This window comes from Kryptolebias marmoratus, linkage group LG9, assembly GCF_001649575.2.
Source record: "Kryptolebias marmoratus isolate JLee-2015 linkage group LG9, ASM164957v2, whole genome shotgun sequence".
Classification (NCBI taxonomy): domain Eukaryota; kingdom Metazoa; phylum Chordata; class Actinopteri; order Cyprinodontiformes; family Rivulidae; genus Kryptolebias; species Kryptolebias marmoratus.
Genome location: NC_051438.1, coordinates 8787286 through 8798217, shown reverse-complemented (window position 1 = coordinate 8798217; position 10932 = coordinate 8787286).

Below are 10932 nucleotides of genomic sequence, written 5' to 3'. Positions count from 1 at the left end.
AGACACACATAGCTGCTTAGCCACACATTCCCCGTGTCAGAGGCAAACAAAGAGAGTTTTCTGTTGGAAGGAAGGCATGCAGTTTCCTTAAACAGACCTCACCTGTGGTGACCAATCACAATAGCACCTACAATCCCAGGCCCTGAAGGTAGATGGGTGAGGGTTTATGTTGTCATTGGTGGATGTTCTACAATCAGGTGTCATACATCTTGCAGGTAATGTTTATTTTCACAGGGACTACCTCGTTCCTTTGTTCTGACCCCAGAAAGATGCCGCATGTAATAATAACAGCCGTGACAGGAAGATCAGCAGGCTTCAGCTGCTCCAAAAAAGACGTCATTCCGTGGACTAGAAAATGTTCAAATAACTTTTTGTAACTCCAGTATGTGCGAATGAACACAAGCAATAGCGGTTAGCTGCGTTTTAACCATATTTTTTCAGTTTTCGATGATAGTATAGGTATCTCTTTGTGAGTAGTGGCTTACAACAAGAAGACAAAGAGCAGGCATAGATGATGATACGCACACACACAGTTTGGAATCATCTGCTCATCTGCAAAAAACACCCATGATTATGGACTCAGAGAGGAAGTTGGAGTAGTTTGAAAAATGTGGAAAGATGGTGCTGCGATGAAATGAGACTAAAATCGTAGTTTTTGTTCATCAGGGACAACACCATCCCTGGCACTAACCTACCACCTCTCATCATGCTGAGAACACCATCCCCACAGTGAAGCATGGTGGTGGCAGCATCATGCCAGGGGAGGGGTCTCTCATCAGCAGGGATTGGGAAACTGGTCAGAGTTGAAGGAAAGCTGGATGGAGCTAAAGAGTGGGACAAAGGTCCACCGTCCAGCAGGATGACTGAAGCACCTCTCCACTGGTTTGGTCCAAATTTCAATCCATCTGAGAATCTCTGAAGCTATTTAAAGGTTGATGTGAACAAGCAACGCCCAGCCAACTCAAAGGAGCTGAAGCAGTTTTGTCTTGAAGAACGGACAAACTTCCAGTGGCTTGTGGAGGCAAACCTGGAGAGACCTGCTGCTGTGGGGGTGGGGGGGATTACATATGCCTCCACCATTATTAATTAATCTGGAGTTTTGTGCATATCCATTTACTACAATCAAACTGATTCATACAAAGCCCAGGTTGTAAGGCAACAAAATAGAGCAAATACACAAATAACAAAGAAGAATATGCTTTTTATTAAAAAAAAACAGTAATTTTCTAAGTTGAAACAGTCATTTATTCAAAGAAGATTGGATGCTAAGAGGCACTGTAGAAACAGCAGCATGATTGTTAAATATAACATGAAACAGCCTGGCAGGGAGCCATCATAGTTTTAAGAGATAAAGTAAGATTAGCCAGCTTTGAAGAAATGCTGTTTTAAGGCTGACAAGAGGGAGAGGGAGGGAAAAAAATGCCTGGCACTACAGTTAGACCTCACAAAACACAACCAGTGAAGCTCACAGCCTCCTGAAATCTGTCCTAATCTGAACGGGAGTTGAATTATTAGTAAAACGTCACCTAAAGCCTCATTTGAGATCATCAGAAGACCTGGAGAATACGCTTATAATCGAGGCAAACGCACCTTATGACTAAAAAGTCAATGACGTAATTACGCAAGCAGATGTCTGCTCAGCCTTTCACGCTTAAATCCATCAATATTTAAATTTTCAAGTATTGTGTCTCCAGCCAACTGGGATGTTTTAGGACAGGGAAGAGAAGAAGAAAAAAGCTGATGACAGGGTACTTTCATGTTACTTATCATGACGTCCTATCAGAGCGATCTAGATGGACCAGACAAAGTACCACCAGGTCCCGGAGCTCGAAGCCGAATTTCTGGTTTCATCAGATCTCCTTGTCTTTACTCTCCAGCAGTGATGAGAGGTTGGTGGTCCGCGCATTTAGACCACAGTGGCAACAAACAAAGGAAAACAAAAACAAAAGAAAAGAAAAAAGGGAGCCTGAATGACAGATAAGTGTAGTCTTATTCAAGAAGAGGCATCTGTGTGTTGTGAGGAACTTTGAAATCAGAGGCTGGATGAAAAGAGGGACAAGAAAAGCTCCGATAAACTTGCACACTTCGGTCGCACGCAACACTTCTCGGAGGGAGAGATAGCGGCGTTCATCTCTGGGCGCGCTCGGGTCACGGGGCTGCAAGATGGGAACGCCACCATCAAAAAATAAACACCGTACGAGACATCGTAATGCGAGCTGACGTTTCAGGGTTCATCTGATTGTGGCGCGCTTTCATCTTAGAAAGTACCGATTCCCTCGCAGAACACCACCTCGCCCCTTCTTATCTGCGCGGCGTGATGTTCCGAGATGTCGCTAAGTGGCCGTTTTCTGTCAGACAGACGTTAACGTGAACAAAAGGTGACTATTTTCACAGACCTCTAAAAATGACTTGAAATGAATAAGAAGCTCTGGGCTTGTGGCAAACAAATTCTACAACAATGTATTTTAAAAAAGCTTGAAATCTACATGTGCTTGAAGCTAAATGTTAACCAACACGCTCAGTTTAGCGTGCTAACAAACGAACGGGTTTGAGACGGATTCAAAAGACAACAACTCTGTGACTGTTTTGGGAGAAAATTTGAAGCAGAATTTCTTAAATTGCGTTCAAAATTCAAACGACGCAACTGTGGGCCTCTGTGAGACTCGCAGGGAAACTGAAAACCCCCGCAATCGTTTTGAGACGTTTTGGAGACTCCTCCTGAAATGCTGTTTGCCAACGAGTTGCCGACATTTGATACTGCCTTAATCACAGATTTAATAAAAAACAACAACTGTTGTTAGAGGAATAGTTCTTCAATAATTGCCATAAAACAGTAGTTATAAATGAACTGTAAAAAATATTATTATGGATGATTAGTTGGTGTAGTTTTTATGTCCTTGTTAATTGTTTTTTTATTTTAGCAATGTCTGAATCACAACTTTCTACCACTGTTATTTTGTGGGTCAGAAGCTGAAACCTTTAGTAAACACTGGTTAAGAGGATCTGTTGTAGGTTGTATATGTTTTATGTTTAAAGCCATAAACGTCTCTGCATCTTGTCTACATTGCATATGTTTCAGCCTCTCGTTGCACGGCGTCTTGAAAAATTGGTGAAATCAATTGCAAGAAGGCAACAAACATGAACCAGGTCTTAGGCACATTCTTACGCTTGCTTTGCCACTGGGAAAAGCTCACGTTTACTTTCTTAACCTGAAAGAGCCGAGCACATGTACTGTAAATGTTCAGCAAGCAATATTTTTTTTTTTTTTACTGCTCAGGCACAACATAAAAACTTAAACATGTCCCTTTAGGACTTTAGCACCCACTAAAATGATCAGTATTGCTCTAACGGCCACCAGCCAAATAAATGGGTGCAGGTGTTAGAGACTCAGGATGTTTTCTTTTCCTTTACATTGATAAATACATGTTTCTTTATGGGGACTGCAGTGGGAATCCCCAGAGCTCCATTATAGAGCACACTATGTTTTCCTGCAACAGTGCTGCCAGGTGTCTACTTGTAAAACCCCAGAAAGAAAAAAAAAAGAAAGAAAGAAACGTAGGGCGATGCATCTTCATCTTCTTTCACCTGTTCCCTTTAGAGGTCCCCATGGATCATCTGCCTCCATCTCACCCTATCCTGAGCATCCTCCTCTTCATCTCCTCCTTCACTACATATATGAACCTTCCCTATGGTGTTCCTTTTCCTCCCTGGCAGCTCCATACTTGACATCCTTGTATGTGACGCGACCTTCCAGTCATGAAGAGACTGGTGGCCTTGATGATAAGCTTTTTGTTCAAATGGGCACTCTTTGAAAATCTTAGGCTGTCTCCTCTATCTTTTTGCCGTGACGATTTGGTGGCAGAGGTGGGATTGGTCACTCGCAACAAAAATCTTTCCATCTTCATCTCTGCCTCTTGTCTTTTTCTTTGTGTCACTGTCTCCAAACCAAACCATGCATGGCGGCAGGTCCCACGGCCATCTTGTCAATCTTCCTTTTCACTGTTGGGTCTGTCTCCCTCGCGCTCACATGCGTGTTCTACCTCGCTCCTGCTGACTTCCCTTCCTCTTCTGTCCAGGTACACGCCTCCACCTCTCCAGGCTCTCCTCCACCTGCTCTCTATTCTCACTGCAGATCGCAACGCCATCCATGAGCACTATAGTCCACGAGGACTCTTGTCAGCCTGTCCGTCGCTGCTGCGAACAAGAAGGGGCTCAGGGCTGATTCCTAATGTAAGCCCACCCCCGCCTTTAACCCATGTGTCACTCATACTGCACATCACACCACTGCCTCACTGTCTGTGTACATGTCTGCACTACCCTCTCATACTTCTCTGCCATACTCTCCAAGCAAACATCACATCTGTGGCGCTTCACTCACTTTGTAACCCTACTTATGTCCTAAACGAATCTAGTTTTGTATTTATAGACTTATCATGAAGTATTAAATATGGAACAGCACTTAAAGTCCTCTTTTATCCCATCTTTTCCATGCACGGGCTGCTGTTAAATATAGACCAGCAACCTAAACTGAAGCCGTTCAGCGTGGCACACTGATGAGGCTAATTTTAGACTTTCTTTCATATGTATTTTATTGTTCGGAGGCAGAGTTTGTGTATTCTCCAGCAGCTGAGGTTGAATTCTAATACTGAGGAGATAAGAACAGACGGCTCTATTAGTCCACACGCGGGGCCCCTGAAGGTCCCAGAGAATGTGATGTCCACGCTCTTTCTCCTGCACTCTGACATTTTCTCAGCGGTATGAGGTTACATATGAAGAAAAAGATCATGAGGCCTGCTTTTTTTTTTTCCTCCCTCTTTTTTTTTCTCGTTCCTGTTTCTGGGAGCATTGGGCCAAAATGTCAAAAGTCCCAGCGCTGTTGTCCGCAAAACAAAGCGATCTCTAAACGAGAACAGGCAGGAGCTGGTATTTTTAGGTAGCTTTCAAGTGTCGGTGGCTATTTTGGTCGGCGCTCTCTGTTCGGCGCACCGACCTGTGACCTGTTAGGTTATGGCTGAAAGTCTGAAAGGGGCAGTACTGGAGCACACCCCGGGTATTACAGGGTGAGAGTTTTTAACCCGCTGTGGCTGCAGCCAAAGAGGGTCGCAGCCCACCCACCGGGGGGGAAGAAGGGCAGGGTCACCCAGGCTGAAGATCCCAGGTGGAAAACACAGGAAACCCCTGGCACAGACATGCAGAAACAGGCTTGATGCTTTCACATCAGAAAGCTTCCGCCTCTGTTACGTGAAGTCGAATGGGACCCAGTTTCGGGTTGGACCGCGCTGACCACAATCGAGCCTTGAATCTGAAGATATCTGCAAGCAGTGAGAGAAAGATTACAACTTGGAGACTGAAGGCAAGATGCTCGTGGTATTCCTAATCGCAGCGAGGTCCCCGAGGAAAAAAAGGATCTCTGAAAAGACGGCCATTGTTCATCAGCTCCGGCGAAATGCCTCGGTAAGATTGAGAAGACAGAAAGAAAACCGCCGGACCAGTGTGATAGCAGGTCTTGAAAGTGGAGAGCACGGTCGCATGAGTAAAAAGCACCTTCTGTCAAATATAATTGCCCTGACTCCCTCCTGTTTGGCTCAGGTTACTTCCTGTCTGCTTTAAGCATGTTTTCCACGACAATGAAGCTCCGAGATAAGTGATAGGATGTGCAGGCTTTACCCACCAGAAGGAGAAAAGTAATTAATTACCTCTTGTTTCCTTTTCTTTTTAAGAGTAATGTTTCACTTAAAGGGTCTGGGAACATGATTCCAAACTGTACAAGAGTTGTTGCTCATTGTGGCAATCGATAGTTCATGTCTTTTGAAGTGGGTGCCTCTAAAATATTGTATAAGGACTCAAGCAAACTCAGATTTAGAACAGTTTCTAAATATGCTCCCACCAAATTTGGACCCCAAAACCCAATATGGTTGACTCATGCATGAAAAATTGTGATAGGTTAATTAATAAACTGTCTTATTTTGACATCTGTCAGTTTGTATCCCATTAATACACAAAGTACTGGACTCCCTCTATTAGTGAACATGTTGCTTCAGTGCTTGTATGCGTAACATGGACAGAAGTGTAATCGGCTTGTTCTGAAGGCTGAAGCCCCTATTTCAAAAATGACTAAATTGATGAGTTTTACAGTTGTTGAGCTCAGATTTGGTGTGAAAGTAGCTAAGACTCGTTCCCAACTTATACTCTAAGGGCGAAAAGATTGCACGATATCTGTATTCAAAACGTTGCCATCTCTGGTGGAGTCTACTACGTTTATCTGTTAGCGAAATATCTCATGAACCACTGGTCAGGTTATCTTGAAACTCTCAGAAAATAACCAATTGGTGTTCATCCGCAACTGATTAGCTTTTGGATTTAACCACATTCAAGATGGCTGCCGCAGCTAATAGACCTAAGCAAACACATAAAGCTGTATAACTTTGTCAGTCTTACAGATATTGAGCTAAAATTTGTTGCGGTAGTAGCTGAGAATCATTCACGACACATACTTTGAGAGCTAACACTTCATGTGAGCTGTGCATAAAGTTATTGACAAGGGTTGACCAAAGCAGCTTTAACTCCATCCCTTCTCAGCTTAAGATAATCTTAGTTTGACACTCTGGCATGAAAGGGTGATGTGTCTTCCTTCAAGTAACACTAGATCTTTACTTTAGTTTCCTAATAGCCTGATTACTGAGCAGTTAGTTAGCAAATCCTGCAGGATTTCTACCTCGGGGAACATTTTGGGTCTGATCTGAATAAGTAAATGTAATGCAGCAATATTCCAAAATAAACATTTCAGTATTCCTACCAGAAATCGAGATTGGAGTTGCTTTTTCAGACAGCAACAATCCACTTCGGCCTTGGCTCCGCTCCGACTAGCTGCGAGCTCGTCAGTACGGTCTGAATTAACCTCTGTCTACAACAGGTAAGATATTAATTGCTCATGATCTTTCCAGAGAACCTCACGATATTTCTTTAAGGAAATCATTTAATGACTATTGTGTTGAATTTAAAATGTTTAGTGCTCAAAACCAAAACCTTCAACGAGATTTTAAAAGTGTGGTTTGATCAGATTTGATTAAAATTGATGCGAAAGCAAGCAACCATCAGTCCTGACGTTGTGGTATCAGCGTTTTGTTTTTTTTTACGAATCAGTTGAACTAAATTTCTCATAATATAGAAGAAGTGATGTATGATGGTTACATGACAACCATTTAAAGGTCTGTAATTACACAAATATGAATTTAACCCATTCAGTTGTTCCCTTTTGGCTGTCAGGTCAGTATGAAGGTGGGAGACGTGTCCTGATGTGTCCTGTTTGGGTCATCTGTCCCGAGTCGTTGGCTCCTCGCTGAGATGTCTGCAGTGGCCCTTATCCTGGATTCTCTTTAGTCCGTTCTGCTGCTGGCCTGGAAGCATGTCCAGCTGTCCCATCATTCTGTCAGCGCTGCTGTCTCCCTCAGCCTCAGATTAAAAACGCCAAAGGGGCCGCCAGGAAAAGTGGCTCGCCCCCGTCTCTCAGGACTTATGTCAAAAATGTCTCAGTCCTGGGGTAATTTGCTACAGTCTGGGATCCCTTCACTGTTTACTTCAAAAGGCCCTCGCCAAAAAAATGGGGAAGAGAGAGAAATGAAAGGGAGGGAAAAAACGATATTTAGTTGTGGGTAGTGACAGATCTACATTCTTGAGTATTGACATGTGATCTGAGTGAGGAGTCCTCCTCCACTCGGGATGCTGACTGAGTCTGCAGCGGTTCTTAAACACGGCTGATAAAAAAGCAGCCAGGCCGTGGGCCGGCTTCCAAAAGACAGCTAAGTCAAACAAATTGACACAACTCTGAAAGAATGCACAGTCACTCCTTCGCAACCAGACAGCGTATTACAGATAGCACGCCAGGCAGAGTTCAAGGTTATAAAACGAACACTAGCACGGATCTGAATACATATTTTGTTCCCATTTAACACACATGAGGATAGGAAGGCAGAACGTGCGCAGCGTTCTGCACCAACTTCACTTCTTGTTTCTCAAAGTAGACGGAGGAATCACCAACGAAACGAAGCTGTCCTGCTTTGGGAGTAAGTTCGTATCTCCTTTCTGGTTCAGACAACATGCTGCTGGATGAGAAAACAGTAAGAAGGGTGTTTTTATTTATATAATATTTAAAGAAAATGAACAACTCAAGAGGCAGATTTACTAAGATTGAGCAGGGCGTCTTTTCTGCTACATTTCAGCTCATCATTTGCACCAACCTATGCTTCGAAGTGTCATATTCACACAGCAAATGGTGCTAATTGTATTACAGGTGCAAACACACTCATCAGGTGAGCAGCTTGCAGTTTGTTTGTTTTTTTGCAGCAGATCACAGTTCTCACACAGACCTTTTGACAAAAACACAGCAGCTACAAGAGGGACAGATAGAAAAGATGCCATTTTCCAAAATCAATGAGACCTTATTTTCACTGGATACGTCAAGATAAGGTCATCGTAGACCGCAAGGTGACTTCTTCTTCTTTCTTCTTTCTTTCCAGGAGCCTGCCTACAGCAGTGGTGCCCCATCCTGGTCTTACAGGGCCTCTGTCCTGCATGTTTTACATGTTTCTCTTTGTCACACATGATTCGAATGACTGAGTGATTAACAGGCTTCTGCAGAACTTGAAGACCTGCTGAAGAGCAGAGAAACAACTAAAACATGCAGGACAGTGACTCTCCAGGACCAGGATTGGACACCACTGATCAAGAGGAAAAGAATAAAGGAACAAGCCCGACAAAAGGCAGGATCCTCACAAAACGTTAATGTAAGAATTCAAAATTGCTGCCTGCAAGCTGAATTAGTTGTGGACTTGTATTAACTTAAAATGAACTAAATTCTCCCCTTTTTGCATATTTCATAAATGACACCAGCACTGTATAACCTCTGTTTGGTTCTGTGTATTCACGAGTCCTCCTTCCATGTTGTTCTGTGAGGAAATCATGAGGAAGAAGTTCTTTGGATGAAAAAATAACATTTTAGCCCTGAGAACATATTTTGTCAGACACTTAAAGAATCTGAAGAGCTGTGAGACCGCTATAGTTTTACAAGGGAAAAAGAAAATACTTATCTTATTAAAGCATTCATTTGAGTTAACCCTTTCATGCATGGTGGTCACTGCAGTGGACAGCTATTTAAAAGCCATTCTCTTGTGCATCTATGGGTTTTTTCCTCACCCTGTTTTTAATTCCCTAAGAAAAATACAAACACTTTGGGAAAACATCCTGGCTGAATTTATCATAATTCATGCAATTTGGATTAATCTGATAACAGCTGCTCTGATCAGGTTTTAGCTTCAGATGGTTAACAAATCTTATTATTCTGCCCGTCATGATTTGGTCCCTTGATCATCAGTATTTTTTTTTTTTTAAATGGGTCTTCCTCTCTTCTTTTTCCTGATAAAAGAGGCTACCTGAGCAGAAGTAATATAAGTGTTTTCAGTGTTTTTAAATGAAAGATCAGCTCTGAACTGTCATCACAATCAAGTGTAAAACTTTTGTGCTTTGGGGCATGACAGATTTGTGCAGATTTTATCCCTTTGTGATAAAATTCTTAAATTTGATGCAGTGGACGCTTTTAATTTAAGAGATAATTGATCTAATAACCAACAGAGCAGAATGGGACAAAATTCCCTCTAAAACCTCCAGCAGCTGCTCTCCTCAGCTCCTGGATGTTTGCAGCTTGGTGTAAAAAGAAGAGAGGATGCTTCACAGAGGGAAACATGGACCTGGAGCAACTTTGTGACATGTGTTGCTGCCATAAAATAAAAAATAATTTACAAAAATTAAAAAAAAAATGGTACAACTTAGTTCAAATATTGGATAAGTTTACTTTGTTCCAAACCTCATTAGAAAATAGTTTGATCCAGATCGTGATCCGAAGTTTATTCAGTTGTTTCTTGTGAAAATCCCAACAAATCTGATTATTAGTTTTTTAGTGATCTGTGCGAACAGACAAACCAACAGTGCAGAAAACATAAGCTCCTTGGTGGAGGTAATAAAAGATGGGTGTACGAGATTTGCAAATCGCTGCATTCAGTTTTAATTTATATTTTACATGACATCCCAACTTCTTTGGGACTGGGGTTGTAAACAGAACTTCGTTGTTGTGATTTTCCTTCAAACTGTGTTCAATAAAAAGTCGCAGACTAATCTAACCCCGTCCAGGTTGACATTATAAAAACTGCTCCTGTGTAAATTAGTGACTTAGACTCTGATAACTGCGATAACGGTCTCAGATTTACTGTCTTCCCAACTTGCGTGAGATCGTTCCAGTGAGCGTTCCATCTTCAGCGCAGCGATGCCAAAATGTCAGCGTGTCTGCTGTTTACTGTGTACGCTCTCACGATGGCCTGCAAGTGTGCACACGTGGGCTGAAAGCAGCTGACACCGGTCCTGTCTCTGCATCTGAAGCCTTGAAATGCACCAACATGCAGAGATTCACAGACTCCCAGTGGGCCATGACAAACCCTTGACATCTTCCCAACCTTTAAATGAGGAATGCACGCCACAGCAGAAGAAAGAAAGAAAGAAAAAAAAACAGTGATTAAAGAGGGTAACATGATCAGCTCTGATCAGCTTGTTCTGAGAAAATGCCAAGGAATTTTTAACCACTGTCAGGTCACTCACTCCGAGTCGTGATCTCTTTCCCTATTAATTATGTGCCGTGCCGCGGAAAACATCCTCTTCGACGTGAACAACCTTCTCTGCTTTCATGAGTCGGTGCAGAATGATGAAAACACCCAACAGAGAGAGTCAGTGTGGAGAGTCTGAGCTCCCTGTGATGTGCCAACCCTCTTATTTCTCTGACAAAGAACAATGGCCACCTCACAGCTAGTGGCACCCGCTCAGAGAAAGTTTCTCTGGTAAAAAAAATAAAAATAAAAATAGGAGCAAAAGGGGCGGGGGGGGGGGGGG